Source organism: Larus michahellis, chromosome 1 (assembly GCF_964199755.1).
Source record: "Larus michahellis chromosome 1, bLarMic1.1, whole genome shotgun sequence".
NCBI classification, from domain to species: domain Eukaryota; kingdom Metazoa; phylum Chordata; class Aves; order Charadriiformes; family Laridae; genus Larus; species Larus michahellis.
The window spans coordinates 58,777,862-58,805,197 of record NC_133896.1 but is presented as its reverse complement, the minus strand read 5'-3'; the positions used below and the strand labels follow the sequence as shown (position 1 = coordinate 58,805,197).

The 27,336-nt window shown below is 37.7% G+C and overlaps 1 protein-coding gene across 2 annotated transcripts in view; it reads right to left on the bottom strand.

Moving 5' to 3' along the window:
* The window catches only part of LARGE1 (LARGE xylosyl- and glucuronyltransferase 1), a 282,679-nt gene that overhangs the window by 244,576 nt on the left and 10,767 nt on the right, over positions 1-27,336 (bottom strand). The gene's annotated exons all lie outside the window — the stretch shown is intronic.

Genomic DNA, 27,336 nt, shown 5'->3' with positions numbered 1-27,336 from the left:
GGAACTACTCAAAACAGATTTATGAAGACAGCTGATGAGATATTAGCGATGAATGACAATTTAGGAGCCTAGTTTTTGCCCATTCTGCTTTCACAATCCCAAGAAGAGTGATAGCATTTCAAGTTCTTAGGGTTTGTTGTGGTTTAACCTCAGTCAGCAATTAGGACCACCCATCCACTCGCTCACTCACCTCCCCCCACTCTCCCCCCAGTAGGGTAGGGAGAAGAAGGAGAAATGGAGAGGAAGGGGGGGAATAAACACCAACCAGAAAAAAACCTCATGGGTTGAGAAAAAAAACATTTAATACAACAGTAACAGAAAAGGAAAATAATAATAATGGTAAAAGGACATACAAAATAAAACAATACAACACAAGTTGCTCTCACCACCCAGTGATTGGTTGCCCAGCCCATCCCAAGCAGTGACCATGGATTCTTGTCCCCTGGCCAACCCCCATTTATATACCGAGCATGATGTCTATGGTATGGAATATTCCTTTGACCAGTTTGTTCTGCTTATGCTCCCTCTCAAGCTTCTATGGGAAGCTGAAAAAGTCCTTGACTAATGTAAACATCACCTGACAACAACTAAAACAATATGCATTATCAGCATCATTCTCACACCAAACCCGAAATACAGCAGCTACTAAAAAGAAAATTAACTCTGTCTCAGCTGAAGCCACGACAGGGATCAAAGGAAGAAACAGAAATGCACATCGCATTTTCGGTGAGAACAGAAGAATGGACAAAGAAAACCAACTTTTTCTGCAGGCGCTTCTTTTCCATATCAGTTTTCCTTTTAGACAAGCTCCCCTGGAACCCAAATAGAGGATACAACCAAAAGCTCTAAGCTTTCCCATCACTGTATATCCCTTTGATGCTCCAGAAACAGATTTAAAGTCTGGACAATTTTTTTCCTTTTCCTTGCCTTTCTCCCCACAGTCTCCCATGCACACAGTCCTGCTGAATCCCCTGTATTTGAAATAGATTTAGAATCTCCCTTGTGAATTCCCCTATGATAGGAAGAAAATAAAAAGCCATTCTATGAATCTCTAACCAAGTATTGCTATGGCAACAAACATAATTCAGAACTTCTAAAGTATTTTCTAATGGCAAGTATTTATACAGACAAGTTAGTACATAGCTTTAAAACACTCAGAAATGTGTAATCAATCAGGAGGGATTATTGATAAAAAAAAGACAAAATGAATTTCAAATATAACATTAAAAGGTTTAAACTGCTACTGTTTCATCTAGTACTTAGATAGGACAACGATGATTATAGAAATGCTTGCTTGACCAGGTGAATGAACAAGCATAGCTTTGGGCACTGAAGTATAGAAATTTCTACAATGATCAAGCAATGAATTCAAATAAAAGAGCTGTAAAATGGCACCTCCTTCTCTAGTTTGATCTTCCATAGTGTTTACAATTATACTTTAGTGCAATTTTCAGTGGCACAGAAACTCCTCATTAACTTTCTTAACTGATGGATCAAGATTAAAAACAATGATGTTTTCCAGGGAAAGCAACGGGCTGTGACTCAAAGAGATACGAGTTCGATCTGTAACTGGGTCAAGACCTACACAATTTAGTTAAATAACAGTTGTTTCAGTTTCCCATCTATATGAGATAATATAGCTTTCCCCTAATTCGTGGTCCAACTTTCATTGTTATTAGGTCATGAACTTTTCCAGGCAAGAACTGTTTTTATGACATTGTTGTAGAGGGACAGTGCAGAGATTTCGAACTGTGATTATCAGCAGGTTTCAAACTGTGTATCACAGTTAAAAGACTAGTAGTAAACTAAAGTGTTGACTGTGGCCCTAATGATTCAAAAGAGCTGTGGCTGCAATAATAGAGTATATAAACATTATTTGTAAGCGGAATTGAGAGGAAATGGTGACAACACATATAACCACAACTGGTTTTGATCAAAAAGCTTCATCTGCATTACAGAAAGTACAGTGACCACCTGTCCAGAAACTGCTCATAATAGGGGGAGCTGATAAGCAATCTGTGCTACTACTCGTTTTTTTCCTATTCTGCCTCTCCTTCCCTTTCTATTTTCAGAAGAGCTGAGTCTAAAAATAAGGTGATCGGCACATAGCACAGCACTGCTTAAATGATATTTTGTTTAGAGAGCCTCTTCCTCAACAAAAAGGTTCAGAGAAACTCCTTATTACAGTTTCTACAAGTTTACCTCACAGACTTGAGATCACCTGTTTTTATACTATATATTGTATATATTACTATATATATTACTGTTTCTGATTCAAGCAAAAGTTGACCTACTCTATTAATCTCTCAACACTAATTCTAACCTCCCAAAGGACATTTCAAATACTTTAATAAAGCCAGATAACAACATCTACGTGTGATCAAATGGACTACATGCCCCTCGTCCAACGTAGCAAGGCAATTCCAATACTACTACATCTATCAGCAGGATAAAGGGAACGTACTCCTTTGATTATGCAAAGTATAGAGACTCTAAATTCAATTAGCAGTATATGGTGGGTAGGAATTTATCCATTTATCCAATTACCTTGCTGTAGCACCCTCTACTATCTAGGCTAGAATTCACACCAAGATATAGCCCAAAGAACAATATCTGCTACAGCAAATCACTGTACAATCGGCACGTATCTTCTTGAACTACCAAATTAATTACATTTCCATCACTAATCAGACCAAGATGAAAACTAAAACGTGCCCAATGCTTTAATTACAGCAAGTCTGTAACTCATTCTGACCCAAATTTGCAGCACTGGGCACTTGATGAGTTGCATTTATCTGACAACACTGCTTGTTATGGTGGTCATTGATAAAGTCTTCCCTTTCACAACTGATACAGCAAGCATTGCTTAAACCAGCAACTTTTAAATGGCGCAAAGAGTAGCTGTAAAAAAGTTGTAGTGGGGAAAATTTTCCAGACTCCAGAAATCTGCTTTTAAAATAAAATAATTCTCTTCTGTTATAACAGATGCTGAGAAATGGAATTTTTTTAAAAGCCCGTTTACATAGGACACACGCAAATACTTTTTTTTTTTTTTTAACTTCCTCTGCAGCTGCAGCTAAGAAACTATTCCCAGATCTTTGCTGAGATAGTTGGTGGTTATCCCTTGCAAATAAAAGAAACAAACATAAACACATTCTATGCTGCATTAAGTTCTATTCCTACTAAAACCTTTGGGGGACTGAAAGAGTCAAACGAATGAGGAAAAGACAAGGTGAACTGAAAAAAAAAAAGCGGGAAAAGTTATTTTACAATATTGAAAAAAGCATTACAAATGAAGTAACAACAGTGCCAATTACATGTTACTGCCACTGTTCATGGTACTTATGTCAATTCTACACATTCATCACTGTAGAGTTCTGGCTTTCAGCATCTCATCATTTTTATTTAAGAAAACTTAGTATAAATGGATCCACATTTTATACTTTTATGCAAGTCTGATTCTAAATTTCTATTGTGACCTCACAGTATCAAATAAAAATAGAGAATATTCTTTCATTTAAAAACAAAACCAACCAACATTTTAAGAACACACAACTGCAAAGAAGCCTTGATCATGCAGTTATATTCAGCACTTGAAAAGAATAAAATTAACAGAAATTAAAATAATAACAAAAGAAAGTCCTAAACTTCTCTCCCCTCCTCAAAAGCACAACCGTCCCCTGACAAACTTCAGTGTATGGGATGCAAACACTGAAGAGTGGGGATTTTTTCAAAACTTGCCTTTTTAGAAGGTATCTACCAATAGAACAGTTTCATCAATTCCTCTCCTCCTTCCCGCTCACATATACATACCATCTCTGGTATCACCATGAAACTCTAGTTTAGAATTACTGCAGAAGAAAAAGTTTACACTGAGGAAAAAAAAAAAAAAGGCATAACTTAATTAAAAAAAACACAAATGCAGCATTTGCAAAGAGGAGTCTGTGCTGTTCTTACCCCCCTACTTCCATATGGGAGGGCTCCAGTCCCAGAGCAAGCACGTATTGTGTGGGCTGCAAATCATACTTCTGTAAATATATCAAACATTATTTTGTTTCTGTTTGTGCTTCAAAGAATCTCTCATGCTCATGTTGTTTATTTTTAAAGCATGTGCCTGCACTTTTATAAAGTACATTAAGAAGATAGTTACCTGATAGGTACATTTACTTTGGAGTAATTTTTACTTTGCATCCTCCATCTAGCCTTTCACCACACATTTTTATCCTGGGAAGTTGATGAGGAAAGGTCAGTGAGCATGGGAGCAAATTTGGTATTCTCAGCTGAGCACCACATTAAAGATAAAATTGACAGCTGCAAGGAGATAAAGGCTAACTCATTTTCACTTGGTTAACTTCTGTGGAGAAGAGCCAGTATAGAGTAGGGAAGAAACACTAGCTTTCCTCAGTACTTGTCAGACAGGCATCCAAGAATCAGTGCTATAAGTAAACAGATGAAAGTCAGTTTGTCTACCTGGGGACAGTCAGGAAAATTAATCCATGTTACTTATACATGTGGAATTCAAGTAGATTAGCTACGCTACATTTAGAGGCTGTGCGAACACCCATGCTCAGAATCAAGAGAGCTCAACTTGGCTTGAGGTAATTCAACCGGGAAGAGAAAGTATCCATATAGAAGATTTAATCAAGTTAAACTAACTCCTTTAAAATTGACATGTTTCATAATAGAGCTCAGTTTTCCAGTGTCTCCAAGTATGTAATCCTTGACTTCACATATAAAATACTTATAGAAGAAGCCTCAGATCAAGGGGATACTTTTTTGTTAAATTCATGTGCTAGAGTTCTAATTTATAGCCCCCGGAATAAAACCCAGTAAGTAATCAAGCGTTCTCACTCATTGCTTGGAAATTAAAACAAATTGCAGTCCACTACATGAAGCCTCTCAGGTGAATATCTAATTGTGAAGGGGAGAGAGATCTGATGCTCATAAGCTAATTGCCTAACCTTTACTGCTCACTGCTTTAGGACATGGAATTGGAACTCACGGAATGGGAGTAAAATTCACAACCAGCCACTGTGCTTAGCTAAAGAACACCAGCAAGATTTGCAGCTCCAGAAGAAAGAAAAAAAACAAACCCGCACCACAAAAAAAAAAAAAAAAAAATCTCCATGCGTGTTGCAACAGTCCTTAGCTGTCCTGCAAATAGATACAAAATGCTTGTAGCAAAGTGACTGATGTGCATTCAGTACCTGCACATTCAAGTTTTAGTGGATAAGTACACAAGAACCAGGACCCCTGGACTAGTCAGTGCCATCACTGCTGAAAACCACAGGCTACACTCTGTTAGTTCCTACGCTAGCTAGGTTAAATCTAGTTTTTGTTTATTTGCAGAAGCTGCGATCACACCTCCTAACTGTAGCTTCTATCTGCCATGGCTTTGCATAACTTCACTCAGGCAATTACTTGTATGGGTTTCAGAATCTTGAAGGCTCTGCCCAGCAATTTTCATATGCAGCCAGAAGAGGCAAATTACGTTCTCACATGTTTGCCTGGGTGTGAAAGACTAGAAAACATGCACATTCTTAAATTTTATCTATTTATATATGTATGTATGCTTGCAAGCATATGCACATAATTAAAGACATGGCATCACAGTGGCACCTTCAGTTGTCTCTTTTTTACTCCCAGAGAGATTTCAAGCCTCAAAATATAGATATGGAGTCTAGATGACAAATGAACCCAGTATTTCTCTCAAATATAACTATGGCTTCAAGATTCATATACGATGCCAATTATTAGAAGGGAGGGCAAAGAAGGCAAATTTTCCTCCCAACAACTTTGATTTTTCTTCCTTTATGTAAATATAAAGGACAAGGAAATTCTGTCAACTATACTTTATTTCCAGCTACCAGAGTGACAGTTACCTAATTTGATTGTTAATTATCCTCTTTCACTATTTTAAAAGAACTCCTATTTTAGTGATTTATCCTGTTTTTTAATTAGATTCAATAGTTTTTAAAAAAATTTCATCCATGAAACACTGCACATTTCTTTTAAGCTTGAACAGGGGGAATTTTCAACAGCATAGACATAAATCAGGAATTCAGTTCCTAATGAAAGTCACTGAGAATTAGTCTCCTGTCTGAGGCCTGTATCTTTACATAATTTCAGTGAAGATTTTTAAGGAAGAACCCAAAACAACATTAGTCTGAGCACTAATCTAGTTCAGACAGTATTAGTCTAGGCACTAAGGGTCATATTTGGATCACTGACTGCACTTAGTAACTTAGTTGTCATTACTACTATAGCATCTCTCTTGAAGAGAGGAGCGAGGGTTCAGGCACTCGCTATCCAGTGCTGTCAGATCATGGCTTAAGCAATCAGTGAGAGAAGCAAACACATCTCCTCAGTTTAAACACAGATCTTTTAGTAGCACAGGCCTTTCACGCATGGCAAAGAACCCCAGGCTTCTGGAAATGATGACGAAAATCTTTGTTGCACAAGGAGACGCATTTGAATTTCACCTGTTTAAGGTATGCACATATCAACACTCTTCCCACCTAAACCTGGGTTTGGACCTACTGTTAAAAGATACCTGTTGCAAATGTTAAGCATTACATAAAACGTAGACTGAAAACTCCCCCAAAACCTAAACAGTCCTAGTAACATTCTCCTTACAACATTTTACTAAAAATGTAGCATTTTTCATACATCCCCAAAAGGGCTCACATTATTAAGGGTGTATCACTCAGTTCCTATGCACGACCGCTGTTCCTTCTTCAAAAATTCACCTGTGGCTGAGGAAAGACAGTTAAAAATTTATCTGTCCTCTTCCTGTTGCACTGAGTGCAGACCTTCAGAGTATTATCAGAATAAGAAGAAAATCCTCCCCCCTCCCCAGCTGCTCCCAGCCCTTCTACAATGAAGGCATCCTTGGATTCACTGACAAAGAATTAATAGTAGTATTCATTCGGAATAAACCACTATCAAAAGAAAACTCTGGAGCAAACTTCCATGTCAACACTGCCTTTACAAAGAGGACAGTAAACTCAAGTGAACTGCCTGTTACGTAAACCCAAATATAATTTACCTAAAACCTCCTGTTTACAATAGGATAAGGAATACTAATAGAGCACAGTAGGCAAAACCACAACACATGACCACTTATGAAGGCACATGAGTAGTCCAAGGTAGAGAACAACCATTTTGCTAGGCACCTTTCCAAATCCTGAGAGTCAGGCAGAATTACAGACTAGACTTTCCTCCTCTAGGAAACAATAAGTAGGTCAAAATCTACAAAATAAGTAGGCAATCTACTTGCTGACTACTATGGCTAGACATATGATTAAATGATAAATCTCACCAAGAGGTAATGGAGCTGTCACAGATCAGAACAAATGTCTTTTTGTTTTTGACACTTATAGCATAATAAAATGATATACGAATATAATTCCTAACCATTTCTGGCTGTACAGGACAGAGCTAAGCTTCATCACTGAAAACACTTGGATGCCCTCTTGCAGAAAGGAATAAACACAAAATCTTCACATTAATGAAAACAAATAGCAATATGTAACTGTCTGATCATCTGCAGACAATCATATTTGATAGGTATATATGATGAGAAACTCAGTTTTGTGAGACAATTCCTTGGTGTTATATATGATCCATATAAATAATTTTCCCTGGAAGAAGTTGTGGTAAACAGCTTCTACAGCACATGCACACTGCAGCAATGTACATATGCATAGGATGAAGCACAGATGAGGTTACCAGCTTCAAGGAAGAGAGGGCAGAAATGGAAGCTTACTCACAAGTCATACATACTGGAGGTGTGAGGTAGGAGGGAAGAATAACAGCTCATTCTGAAAACAAGGATCACTGCACACTCCCAAAATTAATTTGACACTGAATATAATAATAAATATATATAAAAATAAAAGATCCAGAAAGATGTCTTTGATCTGAATAAAAAGGTTAAGGACTGATGTACTGATAAGACAGGCAAGCTAGAAAGGCAGATCAAAATTTTTCACGTAAAGGGATCAGGAGAAATAGTTTCAGCAACTGAAAGAACTTTGCATTAGACCATCAGTATAATGAATATCTAATAACAGCTATAACCCTGCCAGCTCCCAGACACGAAAACCGATCTTGGCAAAATCTCCAGTCTAAACTATGTGCAGTTGTTTTAAAACTTTTAGTACTGGGAAACATTCTAGAAAGTTGGATTATAATGTCACTTTCTTTAAAACAATTGTGTATTATAGATTTGACAGGCTCTGCCAGTAACAAATACGCTCTCCCACTCACCAACTGTGGGTAAGAAATTTTGCAAGGCAAATGGACACAAGATTTATTGCCTTCTGCAAATCTTAAACTTTCATTTACATACATATCTACACACATCACAAGGTTGCAAAGATACTCTAAGCCCCGCTGTAAGACTGTCACTCCCCGAAGCTAGAAAGGCAGCCTGAGACAAGAGAAAGAAAGAACTGTGAGGAATTTTTTTGCTTATTGAAGCAGCCTAGCTTTGCCTTTTCAAATCAGATACAGGCCTACAACTTCGGCTCCCCTTTTTATCTCCTGATTTAGAGTATTTAACAGAATGGCCACCAGTACTTGATGAAGTTTCCACTTCCTAAGGGAGCTCAACTTGGCTGATTGAAGGACAGAACTTTAGAACTCACATCAGACATAAAAGGGATGAAAGGGCCTACCCCACAGTACTCCGTCAAAGGTGACACAGAAATATCTCCCACTGCATCAATATTTCATGTCTCCTAGCCCAAGAGAGAGAGGATGTTGCATAGCATCCCCAACAGTGGAAAAAACACTTGTTTGTTTGTTTGTTAAAACAAACTGAACACTACTTTAAGAATACATTATAAAATCAGGAAGCTTCCCACAATTATTTCCTTAGTTTCCCATCCTTTGCCACTGTCATGAATCATACAGTACCAGTTAAATCCTCCCCTTAGATGTCACATACTGCTCAAGATTAGCAATTATTTCTGTTCCTGTTTGCTATAAAGCTTCAAAGAGTGCTATGCATACAGGTAACGCTCTTCACTTCAGCTTAGCTGACCAAATACTGAATCTTTTAAAACTATTTTACTGACAAACATCACTTCCATGGCACAGATGACGAGCCAAGTTCCTTATTTTTCCTTTTACACTTCTGTGGAAGCAATTTCTTTACTATGAATTCTGGCAACTTTGCTTTGTCTGGTAATTGAAATACTAAAACATCTCTCTCTGTTTCCTCTAAAGCACAAGCAAGTTTAGTGCTCATAAAAGAGGCAGCAGTGCTGAAAAATCTAAGTACACTGTGAAAAGACATCAGGCTAACTTTCTCACACACACTTTAAAACATTATAGGTAACTTTAATTCCCAACAACAACAAAAAAATCTACCTTCTTCAGAGAGCTGCCAGGCGTCCTGTAGCTGGCAGCACTTCCCCCTCCCCCATTGCTAGAGTTACCTTCTTCAACCTGTAGTACTGCGAGCCTAAATCTTTAATCTTACAGGTTCTTTACACACTCTGCCAGCAAACCCTACTGAATGCAATTCTCCCAAATACATTTTGAAAAGGTACCTAACACACTGCAATGCAAAAAGATGTTACGTGAGTCCAATATCTCCTGTCTCCCTTCTCTGTTTCATTTTCTGCAATGAGTCTCACACCCCCTTCCCCTGTTTATCAATATTGGCAGAGAAAGCCAGCCATGGTTCCAGCTGCCTGCAACTTAATAAAAGTCATTAGGCAAAAGCATGTCTCTCCATTGCTGCAAACAGAATAATCCATCACAGAAATAGAACACTCAAGAAAGCACTGCTTGAAAGAGGAGAAAATTAAGGACAGGAAGAGAAAGAGGCCAATAAAATACAACAGAAGAAAAGTAAAACATTTTTTAAGAAGTGTTTTAAAAGTTTACAGCGATTTTGCTGTAAAAATGTTCATGTCTAATGCAGTCTTGACTTAGCAGTGAATTAGCAAAAACGCTGGTTTTCCGACTGGCTTAATGTAAGTTACACCATGAGCAAGAGGTGGGACTAGTTGACTTCTTGAGGTTCCATCCAACCCAGATTATTTGATGCTTCAATGATAAACATTTAGGGAGTCATAAGATTTGCTACTGGACATCTAGAGACCTGGGAATACAAGAGAATCAACATTTCTACAGTGATTTCAAAATGGCTTTGCAGGAAGAAGGGAAGATTAGGCAGTTTTGGGGAAGCTCCTCCAGGAGTCTTCTCACCAAGTGACAGAAAGATACACATAGCATGGTAGATAAAGTTGTATCTATCTAGACATAATGCTCAGGAACAACAAATAGGCCTGCAGATGATGAGTTACTCTAGAACCACTTTTTGCCTTCTACTTTTGTTCTATACTTAAACCTGTTTAAGAAAACATTTTATACACTACTGGTCCCGCATTTCTGAAGGAAAGAATCCAACTATGAGAGTTTAGCTCAACCCAGTGGTTAAGAAGGAATACTATCAGAGGCACTACAGCCCAGAGCTAAAACTCAGGGGATTTTGAAATCCCAAAGGTAAAGATGTTGGATTGAACTTTTGAGACAAGAAAGGGAACAGAGATAGATATGCACCTCAAGCCATGAAAACCAGTGTCAGAAAAGACAGCAGAAACCGGGATCATGGTTAGTATATTCAAATATGATACAAAATTGTGGTATATAGTTTCTTTCTTCCTTTTTTTAAGAGCAACATTTCTGTGTTTGTATTGAGAAAGCCATAAAGGAAAAACAGAACCAGCATTACTACCGATTTGTTTGTCTAACTAAAAAGATGAGGCTGACTTACTCATGTATTGCAAACAAATTTATTAATCTAAGGCCAATTCATAAGATAGATTTTTAAAATTTTTTTTTAAGTATCTTAAAAGCCCATTTCTTGCTCTTTGCTCCTCTTTGAAGGTGGATAATGAAACTCAAGTCAAGTCAGATTAACTTTCATATCATCAGTGTGGCAGTGTTTGGGTTTCAGGCAATAACAATTTTGTTGTCCTCTAAAATAAGTTTACCACCACCGCAATTTTTTTTTTTACAGTTCTATGGGCTTTTGTACTTCTTATTTTAAGGAAAACAGCTTCTTTTACAGCACTTACATAGCGGCTTATTTTAAAGCTTACATATTCTCTCATCTTACTTTAAGGATAGATGAAGTTGGCAGCTGTCCATTGAGAGAGTTAGGGGCAGTAAAAAAAAATTCACAACTTAAAGCGTTTATTGTTCACTAAACACAATTATCACCCACCAGAAAATGGGCAAACTGGCAGGAACGATGACACTGATTCTTTAATAGTCTGCTGGAGGTGTAGGAAGCATTTCTGCCTACTCCAGGAAGTAAGCTAAAACCTTTTGGTGCATTCTTTCATTATGAGAAACACTGTCAAGAGCTGCAAAAAATTCCTGTTAAGATCGCCAAGGAAAAAAGATGGCGTGATGCCTACCGATCCTTGCAAATGAGAAAAGCACAGATGCTGGCAACAGAACTCTCTTTTTGGTATCATGCACTTAGATACTGACATGGCTGATAGAAACCCCTGGTATACAGACCCCAAGAACTTGAGAAGTTGTAGATGTATTTGACCCATTTTTTCCCCAGCTGTGCACTGAAGTTTTACAGTTCCGAACTGTGGGCAAAATTTTCAAAAACATCTCTAGAGTACTGGGTATCATCCCAAACTTCTTGAAAAGAAGTCAAGCAAATTCTTAACAAGGAAAACTGAATTTTCAAGGTAGGACTTAAAAGTATTTATATTCATACTTTTGTACTGCGTGAATACTGGATGCAAGCGGACTCAACTTTTCCTCTCTAAATGGGCTCCCACTGTCACCCACGTATCTTCCAGGACAACTCAAAATGCTATAGCGTAATACTACAAAACAGCTCAGCTCTCAAGTGCAACCCTGTAGATCAAGATGATCACAAACTTTAGCCCTCCCTAAACAGCTACCTTGACTTTTATTTCACTACTTCCATTATTCCTTCTCTTGCCATTCATCCTACCACCACCATCACCAAAGAAAAAACGTTTCAGTTTAATTATGAACAACTTTTATCTGTTTCTGATAGAAGAAAAACATTCTGATGTAGGAATCACCAAGCTGGTTACTTAGTTCTTTCCCAGTGATAGTAATACACTCTGCACACTGTTACAGTTCATTTAGATGGCTCGGTGTAATTAGCAGAAAGAGAAACTCTCCTAGTATGCCAGACCCACGAGGAGGCTTGGGTCTGGAGTGGTCAGTCAGGACCAGCTCGTATTCTAATTCTGTGTTTAAACCGTGTTCTGCATTTAAACAGTGTTTAAAAGAATGAGAAAGAGGAGAAAACACGATAAATACAATAACATTTTTTTGCAAGAGACAGCAGTAAAAGCTTCTTTATCTAGTTATAGAGAGCACACATAGCGACACAATCTTTAATGCAAGGTCCTGTTTCCACTCATTTATACCTCTGCCAAAATCCCCAGATCTGAGGGGGTTTCTATGCTTTCTGCCTCCCTGCACATCGATTTTGTTTGTATTGTTACATGATGCTTTGCAATTTGAAATCTAGCACAAGGAGATCGCTTGTATAATTTCATTGCTGCTGTCTGAGCTTTATACATCTCCTGTCATGAATCACTGGGCAACAAGCCTTTGTATGACCACTTAGCATCACACAACATGCAATCTAACCAATGACGTCAATCAACATATCTGTCTTGCACAGGTCTCAGCACGTTTCAAGGAAAGACATGGATTAGGGCTACAGGCACCCAAATGCCCAAAGTGAAACATTTTGGCCTGTAAAACAGAAAATGACACTTCTGATTAAGAAGTATCATAGAAGTTGATTCTGAAGTGTCAAAACATTCTTCACAACAGTGTATTCCATTGAAGTTTCAAGCTGTCAAGTCATATTGTAAGGTAAAATATCTGCTCATAATTTCCTCCAGGAAATGCATCCACAACAGGTGTAATTAACAGCTGTGTAGGCAACCTTAATCTTAGAGCGCTTGGTTTTTAATTTTATGGTCTTGCACATTTTCTGTGTGATGCATCTTTGAGTAACTTTACAGGTCAACAGTTAAGATGCAGTACCCCTATTACTACTAGATTCCTAAATACCTATGTTTATTGTTTCATTAATTTTCTTTTAATGGCACCAAAGTGTTCCAATAAAGATGATAATTTCACTGACATAACACTACTGGGCAAAGGGGATTGTCAATTTTACTTTCTATTTTGTATAAATTTCAGTACACGTTAATAACAAAAATCACAAAATGGAGAAAAATATCCAAGAAATTTCAACACTGATTTTCCTCTTTCACTTAATGGATTTTTCCTCTCTCATAGTTTGACATCGATACAGTTTCTACCAGTAGAGCACAATTCTGGCTCAGCCTGTCAGCCATAGTGCTGGGATCTCTCAGAGGTCCATAACATGGACCTACATGGTCTCTCGAGCTCTGTGTGTCCCATGTGGAAAGTTGGAGAGAATCAAAGTTGCTATACAAAGCTGAGGAGCACATGTTTTCTCCTGCAACGTGGGGGTGCGTCACTGTCACATAACATGAAATGTGAAGGAACAGAGATCCTGGAGCTGCATTTAGCCCCATGGTTCAAACAGTGCCCTCTCTTACAATGCCTAAAGGAAAGAACAATTGCTATAGGTGTATTTTTCCACCATCTGTGTCTGCACTTCTGAAAGAATAAACTAAGAAAACTCTGAGGCAGTACATGCTGAACTACTGGAAAGCGTGAAGAGATTTATCAAAAAACTTGCAATCTAGAGCAGTGGGTCTCATGTTCTGAAAGGGTAAAAATTTCTAAGGAGCATACCAGTCAAACACACAAGCAGTCAGAAACCTTTTATATAACCTCTAGCATACTAGGAAAATGTCAGCCTTTTCTCCCAGATAAGAACATGGCCACATCACGTTGATCCCCGCATCAATCACTTCCAAGCAAAATTATCGTAATTAACTGTAATTAGGTCAGAAAATGGAAGCAATTTCTCCAAAATCTCTATTCCAGCTTGGCAGAACACAGCAGCCTTCCTGCCTGCAAGAGACTTGCCTACTGTCAGTTCACAGCCCAGGTGCAGGGGACTCTCTCACAGAGTCCCCCATATCCGCCTCCACTGCTGCCTCAAGGTTCTGGCAGGACTGTCAGTGGGCAAACACAATTCCACCACTGGCTGTTTCATCATCCTTGAGCTGGTCGTTGTCTACTCAAAAAAAAATGTATTTCCCCCGGCCACTGGAAATGTCAAAAAAAGACCCTAGATAGCAACAGCCAGGAATAAAACATGTCTTCAGTTCATGGGAATCAGCTGCGTACTAGGCATCCAAAGGAGACTGCACTGATTTTTCCTTTACTCCACACCGTTAGGATCCATGCCTGAAAAAAAGCTGTCTGTACATGTAAAACCACTCACACGAGAGCCAAAAAAAAAAAAAAAGCCACAACAAAAAACCACAAAGCATAAAAGCACAAAAATTCCAGAAAGACTCTTATGGACTTCATTAGACAAATGTATCAGCCTCAAGAATGTTTACATACAACAGTGACTAGCAGTACAGAAAGTCCAAAGATTAGATAAAAACATTGAGTGACACACACACGAAATTTACAAAAGGAAGCTATTCAACACAGCAAGCCCTTGACTGCCACATATCCTGTCTTGCATGCTATGGATGGTAAAGAGTTCATGAACAGTTGGATTGATTACAATGATCAAGAGTGAGGAAACAAACAGAAACTTAAATTTCTCTAAAAGGCAGGGAAATTAATTTTTAAAAAAAAAATTCTACTGAAATCAGCAAAAGCTTCCAAAATGAATTTCAAGACAATAATAGTATCCACAGAAATAGGTTGTTTCTCTGTCGGAAAAATAACAATTCGGTCTTATCAAATGTAGAACTCATTTTAGCTATGTCAAGTTTCCCAGATTTTTCTTCTTCTGTTGGCACAGATTGCCTTCTTGGAAATTATCACAACATTTTAGCTAATAAAACAGTATGAAACAGCCATTCTAATGATGGAAACTTTTGAGAGAGAAGCCATGTATTCTATACAGAAAAATTACTGTAAAATACAAGAACTCCTAGAAGGGGAAGGTGGTATTTATTTACCAGGTCTCTAAATAAATATTTCCTCTCTCCAAGTTTGACATTGGTGTGTTTTTTTCAACAGCAGTTTCTATCAGTAGAGCTCAACTCTTGCTCAGCCTGTCAGCCACAGTGCTGGGATCTCTCAAAGGTCCATAACATGCACCTACATTATCTCTCAAGCTCTGTGTGCCCTGTGCGGAAACCTGGAGAGAATCAAAGTTGCTATACAAAGCTGAGGACCACACATTTTCTCCTGCAACATAGGGGTGCATCACTGTCACATAATATGAAATCATTCTCTCATAGATTTCATTCATTTACATGCTCAAGCCTACATTCCCACAAGATACATCTGCCCAATTAGTCTGCACAGAGAAGACACGAGATCATGGCTGCTGAGTCTGTACCATGCCTCTGGGGTTCCTTTTCACTGACAAGCCAGCTTTCAGACAGACTCTTTTACCCCACTTAGGCATCATCAGCTGTTATGAGGTGGTTCGCAGCCTCAAAGTGTTGCTAAATTCAATTTCCAAAAATCTTAGGCCAGTTGCTAATCATTGTCTGGTTTTTTTCCTCACTTGGAATACATGTCTTGAAAACCACATTCCTCAATTTTACTACTGGGAATGGTGTCCTTCGTCATCAACACAGGCCATGCTTTTAACTGTTTTGCTTTGTTCTGCTGTTTCTTCTGTTGCTTACACACACATGCATTTCTACTCATACTGCATTCATAAAATCTTAGTGTTTCTTTTACAAATCTCCACTTCTACACCAGCAGTGGTCAAGTGTGTCTAAGAGTGCTGTTATCTATCACTTTCTGGGCATGCACTGATACTTACCAGTCTTGACAGATGGATCTGAGGTTTTAACAATCCTGAAAACCTCATAAAGGCAGTCTGGCCACGATTTTAAAATAATTTAATCTGAAGTGTACGAAGTCAGTAACCACTTCACTTTGTCCACAGGTTTCTACTGGGCATACATACATCTGAAAACTGTTGCTTTTCCCCTGCAGCAGTCCCATTGTTTTGAGTAAATTAGTAAGGATAGCTTGTCCAAGAGGACAAGGCTTAAGTCATCCAAGCAGGATCATACAACTTACTCAGTCTACGATCTTACAGGACCAGGCATCAACTTTATGAAATCTATATTATCAATCGTTAAAAAATGCACAATTAACTAAACATATCCTTTCTTTAGTATTTTACAAGAATTCTTTAGAAGCTCCCACGCAGGAACACAAGGAATATTTACACATTCAATGCCCAAGCCAGCCATTACCCCAGCAGACCACCTTCCTTTAAGGTATGGTGCTTATAACGCTAACATCCACTTGCAAGGGAACTTATAGTAATGAATTATCTCTGACTTCTAATATCAACTTGAAATGGAAATAGAGTCCATGAGATGAAGGCAGTATTTTAGTCCTGAACCTTTACCAATACACTAGGGAGTGGAACTTTGAACTTGTGGCTTATTACTGATTGGTATGCCGGCTCTGCATATAAAAATCACCATTACTTCAACATGCACAGCAACAGCTCCAATTGACAGACAGAAAAACAATTCTCGGCAGAGGCAGCAAAACATGGCCAAACATGCTAATGCAGCAGTCTGTTCTTGAATTCACAATTCTGGACTAGGTAAATATTTTTAAGCCTACATCAGGTTAAAAGAAGAAAAAAGAAAAAAAAAAACAGAAAAGAAAAAAAAGCAGTAGTTTACAGCCACTGAGGATCTAAACTTCTTTTAAGATGAAGTGACTAATCTCTCCCTCTACCCCCTCATTTGTGATTGCAAATTTAATAGAGAAGGTGCAAAGTAATCCTTGTTCTGTAAGTTAGTGTACCATCTCTCATGACAGAAGTGACACATGCAATGGCTCTAGCACACAATATAAGAAGATAAAAGATACATCAAAGAGTACTTTTGGCTTGGTCCAGGAGTTATTCCATTTCTGAAACAAACTTACTCCTTCATCGGTCCTGTAAAGTTTTAAACACAAACCAAAAACCAGCTCAATGTTTTCAACTCACTTGCAGATGGAACTAAATACAATTTTTTATAACATGAACAGTGCTATCGTTTAGATTAGAAGGAGATCAGTTTTTGTAGAAAAAAAAATAATTCCATTAGTGGGTATTACCCACTGCCATTCCTAGAACACACTCACATAGCTTGTTTAAAGACTCCTAAATGCTACCAAAAATCACGTGTGTGCTGGGAAGATGGACAGGGAAAAGACTTGCGTAATAAACCACTCCATGAAAAGCTCAAAGAGGAACTTGTGGGTTTTTTTAGTCCTCTATATTTTGAAGTTTTTAACAGTGCCAGGAAGTAGTTAATGGCATTGGTGGATCTGAAGAGAATTCCACAGAAATGTGCCTTAGTGCTACCTACTACTAAATCTCTTGAGGGTAACAGATGAGCACTGATCTTCTCAGATTGATGCTGACTGAGCTCTGTGCTTCAGTAGTGAGTTTCAGGGGGAGCTGAAAGCTGATCACACACTCCACAGATGTCACATGGGGGTGGCTCTAGTCAGATGCCTACCCCAAAAACAGAACACTTAAGTCTGAGATGCTTTGGGATCTAGCCGGTCTTGTAGCCTTCCTTCTTTCTCCTCTCCCTTCATTTGTCTCATGCTCCTATAAAAATCATTCAGGCAACCATATAGATAAAATCTCCCTGAAAACTCATTTGAAGTTATAAAGGATCTTCTATAATAACCAGAAAAGGACCTGTATTGCAACTCAAATGCTGCCAATGCAGGAAAGTAACAGCAGACACTGCAGTTATCAAGGGAGTAGGTTGTCCAAATTCAGTTATTGATTTTTACTTTGTTCAGAAAAATATCAGGTTATTGCTTGAGTTAGAGAAGAAATGGGTTAGTCTTACAGGGAAAAAGAATTTGCTTATTTCCAGAGATAGGACAGGTTAGTTTAAATAAAGAGATTTTAAGAACTCTTACTGAAACATCATCTGTGCTTTTCCTTCAATTATAAGTCATCTTGTGGGAAGTTAATGTTCTTGGGACAGACAAAAAGTAACAAGGAATTTTAGAAGTGCAGGGGGAAAAAGAAGAATTCCAAGTAGCGTATTGTTTTTAATCTTGCTAGAGAAGTTAATTTGAAACTCTTAGCTCGCTCCCATTCTTTGAACATCTGTTGGATATAGTTATCTTTCATTTTGATGAGAAATGTGAAGTCTTTTCTTATTCCAACTGACCTACTGTATTCAGAGAGCTACTAATAAAATGTGCTACCATATTCTTAAGCTTCTTTGAAAAATTGTGATCGTTTGTGCCATTCAAGATTTGCTACCACTAAACTCAGGATAGAGCTATCCAGTCTTTTAAGCTCCCATAATTTTTGGTTTGATTCATGCTCTTTAAATATTTTTTCAAGATCAGCTGGGCACTTGTGCACTGTATTTTCTGAATTGTCTGTGCTTTTAGTCCATACTGATCAATTGCCTTTCCACAGACATATCTGGGGAAGAAACCAGGAAACACAACTGACAATACAAGATAAAACAATCGGTGGGGCAAACCATGAAGTGTGATATGTTCTTTATGACTCAAAAATCTTAAAAATAAAGACTGAAAATCTCAGTGTTAGAGACAGATTAATTATTACAATGATCTTAAAGGTCCCTTCCAATCAAGACAATTCTATGATTCTATTATTTATAGACTCTTTAATTCCTGGAGTCTGGAATAGCCGTTGGAATTCTACACCCTGATTCCATCAGGCTAGATGATTGGATTAATTCTTCTGGCATTAGCAAGCATCTCATTATGAAAAAAGAAAAAAATAAGAAATTAAGAGCAAAATTTTTGCACCCTACTCTCTTGAAAAACAAAACAAAACAAAAATACCAAGCACATCCCCTGTTATATCTCAACAGGATAGCCATCTGGAAAGTCTTACCTTCCAGATGCTTTCCCCTACTATTTCATTGTTCTGCTAATCTCTGCAACCACCCCTAGGGGGAAAACAAAACACTGCACAATTTACTGTAAGGCTAACATTTTGAAGGATGGACAGCACAAAAGGAAATACACTCTGGAAAACAGTCAGTTTCAATATTACAATTGTAAGAAGCAGAAGTGGATCAATTTGAATAACGCTGAATGCAAAAAACATACCAAATTTTCAATATTACAATTGTAAGAAGCAGAAGTGGATCAATTTGAATAACACTGAATGCAAAAAACATACCAAATTAATAAAAAAACGAAAAGCATTTTACATGGACACAATAGCAAAGAAGTGCATTTGCAAAAAATAAAAATCACAAATCAACAAGGAAGCCTACCAACCTCTTCCTCTCAAGCAATCAAAGTTTAATCACATTAATGTGGTCAAAGATTCCACTATCTTTATCTTTTTCTTCCCCCCGCCCCCCCCCTTTTTTTTTTTTTACGTAGAAGCACTAAGTCAATTAAAATAAATTACTACTACAGCATTTTGGAGTAGTCCACGTGATGTTCTCCCCAGGCTTCAGTAGGGTGGCAAGGTTTCTTCTTACCAGGAGTCACCCGTACACTAAAGAACCTTGCAAGCCTGTCAGTGAAGCAAAAGAGAGTCCTTTTATTAAGTTATAGCAGGGTTGGACAGATGTCTAAATGAAGTTCTTTAAACTGGAAAGTCAGATCTCCTAGCAAGTCACATGAAATGTTTGGGCTTTGAGTAGCTCAGCTATCTATTTGGACCCCTTCTGGTTCCACTGGAGCTGCATGGCTAGAAACTCTACTGGCCATTGCGAATGAAACAGACTGAATGGGGGGTTCTGGTGCAGAGAGAACCTTCCCAAAAAGTTAATGCAGTTCTCACAATAAACAGGTCTACCAGATACCTGACAAAGGATGGGTTTTATTGCTATCAGCTTCTTTGGTTGGTTTTAAGTGTGATTGAGTTTACATAGCACCTCTTTCCAACCTCAAGGTGCAGTACAAACAAGTAGAGTTGATTTAAAATATAAATAGAGTAATAACATACTTCTGGTATATAAATGCAAAAAAAAAAAAAAAATCACTCATCGAGGAACAAAAAAAAGCATTTGGTTTTACACAGCTGCCATTCTCTTACTGTTTTACTGTTTTCGACATTCAAAAAACTCTTCTGAAGCCAGCAACACGCAACTTGCGGAACATACTCATACCCTATATAAATGTTTCTACGCCCCCAGCATCCTCATCCCACTTGAGCTTTACAAACTTTTTTGCTTATGAGATGCTGAAAATATGAAAACCTGGACAAATGTAGGCAAACCAAGTGGATACAGAAGAAACCAGTCACAATTCACACTGGTTTACCCTATTAGGCCAGGAATACATTTCACATCAACATATATATAAACTAAGCACCCAACAGCAAACTTAGTTATATCTTGGATATTATTCCAAAATTCCCCAGTACTGTTTGGCTCTCCATTTTGCTAGTTCCTTACCCGACACAGACAGCTGTTAGATCCAATTCAAATGAGTACAATCCTCCAATCGTGTGATGTTAGCAAAATCATTTAAGGCTTCATCTATACAACACTATAAATTGTAGTGTTACTTATAAAAGATTTGGGGGTGTTTTCAGAGCACACTATTTCATTCTTTCCAGTTGTAAATGTTACCTAAAAAACTCCTTAAACCAGCAGAGTAAGTAACAGGTAAAATCATTGCAGTAAGTTTACACAGCAAAAGAAAAAAGTACGGGTTCAAACCCCTTTTATCCTCCCATGTTGGAAGCACGACATACACACGTGTTCCAAGAAGTGAAGCAATACATGTATCATGCATACTTGGAAAACTACTCTAAGTTACTACAAATTTCTGTACACCATCAATCTTTCCTCCAGATATGGAAAATATTTCAGTCAGAATTCCTATCTGCAAATATACAAAGTCTGAAATGCTAAAAATAAAGACATTTGAATTGTCACAACATGATCATAATCTTCAAAGTGTCTTAACTGAAAAACTTGCTCCCTTACACAGCATTCAGATAACTTAAAAGACAGAATATACATCCATGAAACCTTACAAAAAGAAAAGGAACTTCTAACATCTATAAAGAATATAGGCCAAAATCCCCTGCATTATTTTTTTTTTAAGTTGTAAGCAACCATTATAAATTTAGAGATGCTGTATTTCAGTAGAGCTAGAGAAGACAGGTTCATTTGCTGTGGTAACACTTACTACAGAAATATTTTTATTTGCTATACCATCATCCTCTATTGCACAAGTAGCTATCTAGTAAGACAGAACTACTTCCATTTCTCACCACTGCTATTTCATCTCATAGGTTTTACCAAAGATCTCTGTTCATAAAATGTTTGTCAAAACGAACTCACACATAGCACCAAGCAAAGAGAAGATGAGAGACAGATGCTTCTGCATGTTAGTGGGTGGGATAGGAAAGAAGCTGGGGAAGCAGCTTGGCGTCCAATCCATTATAGCTATTTTCCTTTTAACCATCTAACAGCAACTCACAAAATTCACCCAAAATGCATTAAATCCTCTGAACTTACGAAATGATGCATTATTGAACTCACATCAGGGAAGCCAACTCAGTTTAGACGACATAAAAGACTAGCTCTAGAACAACTTTTTTCATAACAAGGTTATGGTTAAAAAACAAAGGTAAGATTTTAATGTAGTGAGAAGATGCACAGTCACAGAAGCAGCAAGGTAAAAGCACTATTTTTATTTCTTTCCAGAAGAAATTCCTTTCCAGAAAAATTCTTCTCATATAGATTTTTCCACCTCATAAACAGCAAAAGAAATCAGCAATGGCTTAATCTCTTAGTTCCCTGCTCCAGCATGTTACCTTTCTCCCACATTTACTCTCTTCAGCTACTTGAGTGCATGGCTCTTGGAATAAGCTAGCTAAGACCTGAAACTCACTTCCATCTTTTATGGATTCTACCACTGCAACATTTACTACTGTAAAACTGAGGCTGCAGTGAAGTTTGCAAGTTAAAGAAATAAATTCTATTTTTCCAATTTTTTACTCTGCTTCAGATTGTTTGTCTTAATATAGGCATTTACTGGTTGCAATATTTTTTGAAAGTACACAAAGTTGCAAATTCTACCAACTTATACTCACGTATGCCAACTATACATATATACACTGCAGGAGCAGTGCATGCGTATCTTACTAGTGTTCCAATATATCAAAGCACAAAATGGAAGACATTTTATGTAGTATCACCATGGGACAGAACTAAGTGAGCAAAAAGTCCTTATCTAACTCTGTCTAAGCTATTGAAGGTGAAATCAGAGGTGAAATGCATACAGCAAGAATGACTAAATCCATAAATGGTCCAAAATTATTTGTTTTATTACATGAATACAAGAGACTACAATCATACCAAACAGGCTATTATCAAATCTCTTCAGTGACAAAGCTTTCCATCGAAGAGGACAAAAAAACAAGTGCATAAATCACAAGGACGTGTGGCTTAAGGCCATTATCCCAGAGGATTACAGAATGGCTTTTGCATCCTCCCTCTTTGCTTTTAGTACCTCCATCTTTGTTTTAATATTGTAGCTATTACTACAAGCGCTATCTGAAGACTAGAGCCTCCTGTAGTTACGAATGGCAAACAGAAAAACCCCCTCATTTGTTGAGAGAGAATCTAGGGTATGCTTTAAAGGCACACTCAGTAACCTTAGGATAAGAGTGTGTTTTTAATGAGTCCTGCCAGTCTTATCCAACTGTGTAAGGCTTTAATTATCAAGCACTATACTGGGCATTATGGACTGTGGTTGTCAGGCACCACCAAAGACCCATGGTTTTGCTCTGCTAACCATAGTGCAAATACCTAATGAAGAAACTATGCCTGTCCCAAGGTACTCACACAATCCAAAGGTATGATTAAGGAAAACAAGCGGCCAAACCAGGGAAATATAGCTGAAGGACAGAGGAAACAGGGCAAGTATAGCAATCAGTGGTCACTGCACATTTGGGGATGCAACAAGGGAGTAACCATTCTCAAATAACACCACCGGCTTTGCTGACAATATTCAGAACATTCATTACAGACCTCAGTGTGTAAACATTTCACAGTCTAACTCAAAATGAAGACTAGAGTTAAGGAAAATTGCTCAATTTATACATAGTACAAATTAGGATTGCACATACCAGAAACAACTTAGGATTTTAACCTGGACTCCAGATAAAATGAGAAATTGATGCTCTGTGGAACCCAATGCAGACAGTTCAAAGATTTCACCAAGTAACCCACAAATCTTATACGGGTCATCATGCCACCTCACCTCTGTTGAAATTACAGACATCACTACAGACACACACTTCTCAATTTCTAAGAACACTTTTCAGAATACACTTTCATGCATAAATAAAAACATTCCCAAACACCTAGTTTACCATCAACTTTTTTTTTTTTTCCAGTCAGCAACTGCAAACTTTTGGTCTCAAGACAACCCCTCCTTCCTAGAGACACATACCCACATTTGATGCAAAGGATCAAAACTTGATTAGTAAAATAATGCAGCTCCAAAGTGAAAGGTCGGGTCCAAAAACTAGAAGCAAAACCAAAAGGGAAAGGGCCACTGAAGAGGTGGAGGAGAAATAAGAACACGCTGTTCTGCTCGACTAACACAAGAACTTGGAATACTGTTTATAAGCCAGAATGCTCTTCTTCCTGACTGCTAAGCCACTATTCTCTTAATGATGAGGAAGAAAAAAATTGGTTTAAAAATCTTCAGTCCTAAATTTCTGCTTCAAAATTATAGTACTTTTCAGCAAGGCAGTTGCTGACTCAAGTAAAAAGCTTAGCAAAGCTGAGCAGTAATTAAGAGATTTCATTTACAACACAATTTCACATTTGTACAGGGGGAAATGTGCTTCTTATGACATGAAATTTCCCATAATACTGAAAATATGCATGGAGGTATAATACCATCTAAGTCTTTCATTTGTTCTGTGAAGTAAGACATCAGTTCTTATGGTAAGTAAATATGCACTTGAATAAAGACAACCATTGAAGGCAAAACTTCAGAGGTAATGACTACCACTCAGAGCCAAAGAAAACAGTTCTTGGAGCTTTTTAGGATCATGTATTCGAGTCCTGTTCCAAAATTCAAGTCAACAGGCATCATGCCATTAAATTCCTATATAGTTGGAGTCAGCCTCAATGGCTCTGCAGTATGCCTAATACAATATCCTAAATTGTACTTAGAGAAATCAGAACTGCATCAGTTTACACTTTATTTCAAATCAGTGGTTTCACTTTGTGAACCCCTGAATATTTTAGATACACATGCAGATGGAAAAATAACATATATGAATCTGCATTTCCTAGTCAGTCAAGAACTAAGCACCTTAGAAATGGTCTACAGACCACCATTTGTTCTAAATAATTTCATAGAAGTTAATGACCTTAAAGATAAGAATTTTGACTATGTAATACTCCATGCTTACCTTCACCTCAAAGGGAGTTTTTCCTAACAGATCCAGCACACCAACAAATTTTTGGTTTATTATATATAAATATGGGACAGACAGTTAGATGTGTCAGTGTTTTAATTAGGTTCTTGCAGAACTTCCTCCCATCTGTAGTTTGACAATGTCAAGAAATTCTGCACTAACTGTGCCAAGCCTGGGTAGAGAATCTCCCCTTTATTTGAATAGTCACTGTTTTAAAATAAATAAATATCTAAGAATCCAAAACTTCAGTCTACCTGCTAGCTACAGACATGCAGGGAGGCAAGAAAAAGCCCTACAAGTATGACAGCACTTTGGACATTCATGAAGTGATGCTTAGAGAGATGAATGAAATGCACTGAACGCATCCCAACCTTCATTCTAGACATAGCAAGTAATCTCAGATACACTTCTATGCCGCCCCTTAGTGAAGCAGCTTCTAGAATACAGATCCTCACCTGCATCAAAAGCTACTCCTGAGCCACAGAATTAGAGCAAAACCTCACATATCTATATTCGTGCTCTGCCAGAAAAACAAAGAAGCCCAAAATTCTTAAAATCACAGCATCCCCTCCAGTTTTCACACCAAGTATAAGCCATGACAAGAACATCTTGAATGAAAATTAGTTCCAAATGAAAGCAAGAATACTTAGCACCTTTCTGGTGCATTTCATCTTTCAAAAACACTTTACAAATATTAACATGCCAAGAAATAAAAGAACCATTGTTTCAGTGAAAGGAAGCAAGAAAACAGAATGCTGAATTTGGTAGCAAAATGGACAGATGGATGGCTGATACTTCTGTTTTGCATACTGTGGTTTCATCCCCATCTTAGTGACACATCAAAATAGGTTCTGCAATACTAGAATAGCAAAGAAATACTACATTACTGCATATTGAGAGATCCTGGTAGACCTGGGTTACTTTCAACACTAATACTTCTCTAACTGAAATTCCTGTTGCTTTTCTTAAATTAAGACTGCAAAAAAAATTTATTCCATACCACCATAAGAAAAGCTTTTATATCCTTATTGAGAATAAAGTGTTTTTCCTTTGCAATTGCCATTACTGCATTTCCAAAGGCACATATGCCCAGCACAGTCAAGCTGCTAGATAAAAAGCTGTAATTTAAGTTTGTCCAGTACATACCCTGCTGAATTCCATTTTCTTTCTTTTTTTTTTTTTTTTTTTTTTTTTTTTTTTTTTTTAAGGTGTGCTTTGTGGCTCTTTAACCACAGCTAACAGGAAAGAATTATGCAAAAAGATTCACCATGAAGCATTATCTGCTACATTCATGTTTATTTGGGGCATCTAATACTACTAATGTAGATCAGTGCTGAGACCTCTACTGACAACTCCATGCCATCCAGAAGCATCACTGTACGCTTGCCAGTATTCCACCACAGAAAAAAAACTGGCAGTTGACGGACAGAGAGCCAATCTCAAAGAGCAGGACTCAGAGATCCTCATCTATATTGGTTAGTACCTCATTCACTCCACTACTAGCAGCACTGATTTCGGTGAGACAGCTCATAGGAAAAGTAAAGCAAAAATGGCAAAGTTTTTCACTTCAGTATTTAATGTTCAGCTCATTAAGGGCCCAGCTTGAAGTCCTGTGAACCTGGCAGAAACATTCCCACTGGGGTTTTGAGTAGGGCCTTGAAAAATTGGGGGCTTGAACTCAATAGAGAAAGGAATAGAAGCTAGTTAAGAGCAAGGAGCACAGGTTTCTTGTCCTCCCATTGTTCAGCCTAGTTTAGCAGGCCTAGTTACTAGTGGGAATTCACACTAGGTTACCATAGTCAACTCAGATAAGAGTTCCGGTCAGCAAAGAAAAGTATGGAAGTTGGCTGACAGGTCAACATTTGACAGGAATATCTAACTGAAAACATTAGAGGGTATCATCTAACAATTTCCTTGGCTAAAAGCAGAGCCTATTCGAAAATGGACCTGAGATAACCTGAACAATTAGAGAGTGATTTCTCACTACAAAGATTGAAGTTGGCGTTACAAACAGCTCCTGAAAATGCCTCTCACTCAATAATCTATCTCTGGCCTGCTAGAAAACCAGTACTCAATCCACTAAAACTTCACCAGAAATTACATTTTGCTCCAAATAATCAAAGATACTAAGTCCTAAAAATGACAGCTGTACCTGACTCACAACAGACCAAACAGAACAAGTTCTTGGTGATTAAAAAAGTTGTATCACAAACTCAGATGTGCATGGTGAATACAGGTAAAGAAAAAGACACAAAAACACAGGGGAACCTGGATTTCTTGCTGTCTGTGATGAATGATTCAGTTCCTGCCATGTTAGATACAATTCACCTTCATAAATTACCATCACATGGCAGGTGCAGTGGGATCTGTCTCCATCCTGATAAAGGTTTCTGTTTGGTTAGTCCAAAAAGTGGTGTTATACACTATTGCAAGATTTTACTTTAACACTTTCAAGTCAAATATAAAAGTGTATTTCAAATACCACATCAACTAAAAACCAATGTATGTAATCTGACAATCAATTATGTCCTAGAAGCATGGTGAATTTTTTCAGAACTGTCCCATGTTGCTGCTTCCAGTGGATCACACACAAGACTACACCTTTTATTTTTTCCAAAGACATTTAACAAACAAAAGCAGCAATAAATAAGCTAGTATTGTTCAAATGACAAATTCTTGAGATCAAAAGTATAATCTAAAAAAAAAAATTAAAAAAGGAAAGTACAAACTATCAGTTTTCAAACATTTCAGCACACTCTTACTTCTGTATTTTGTAAGCTCTT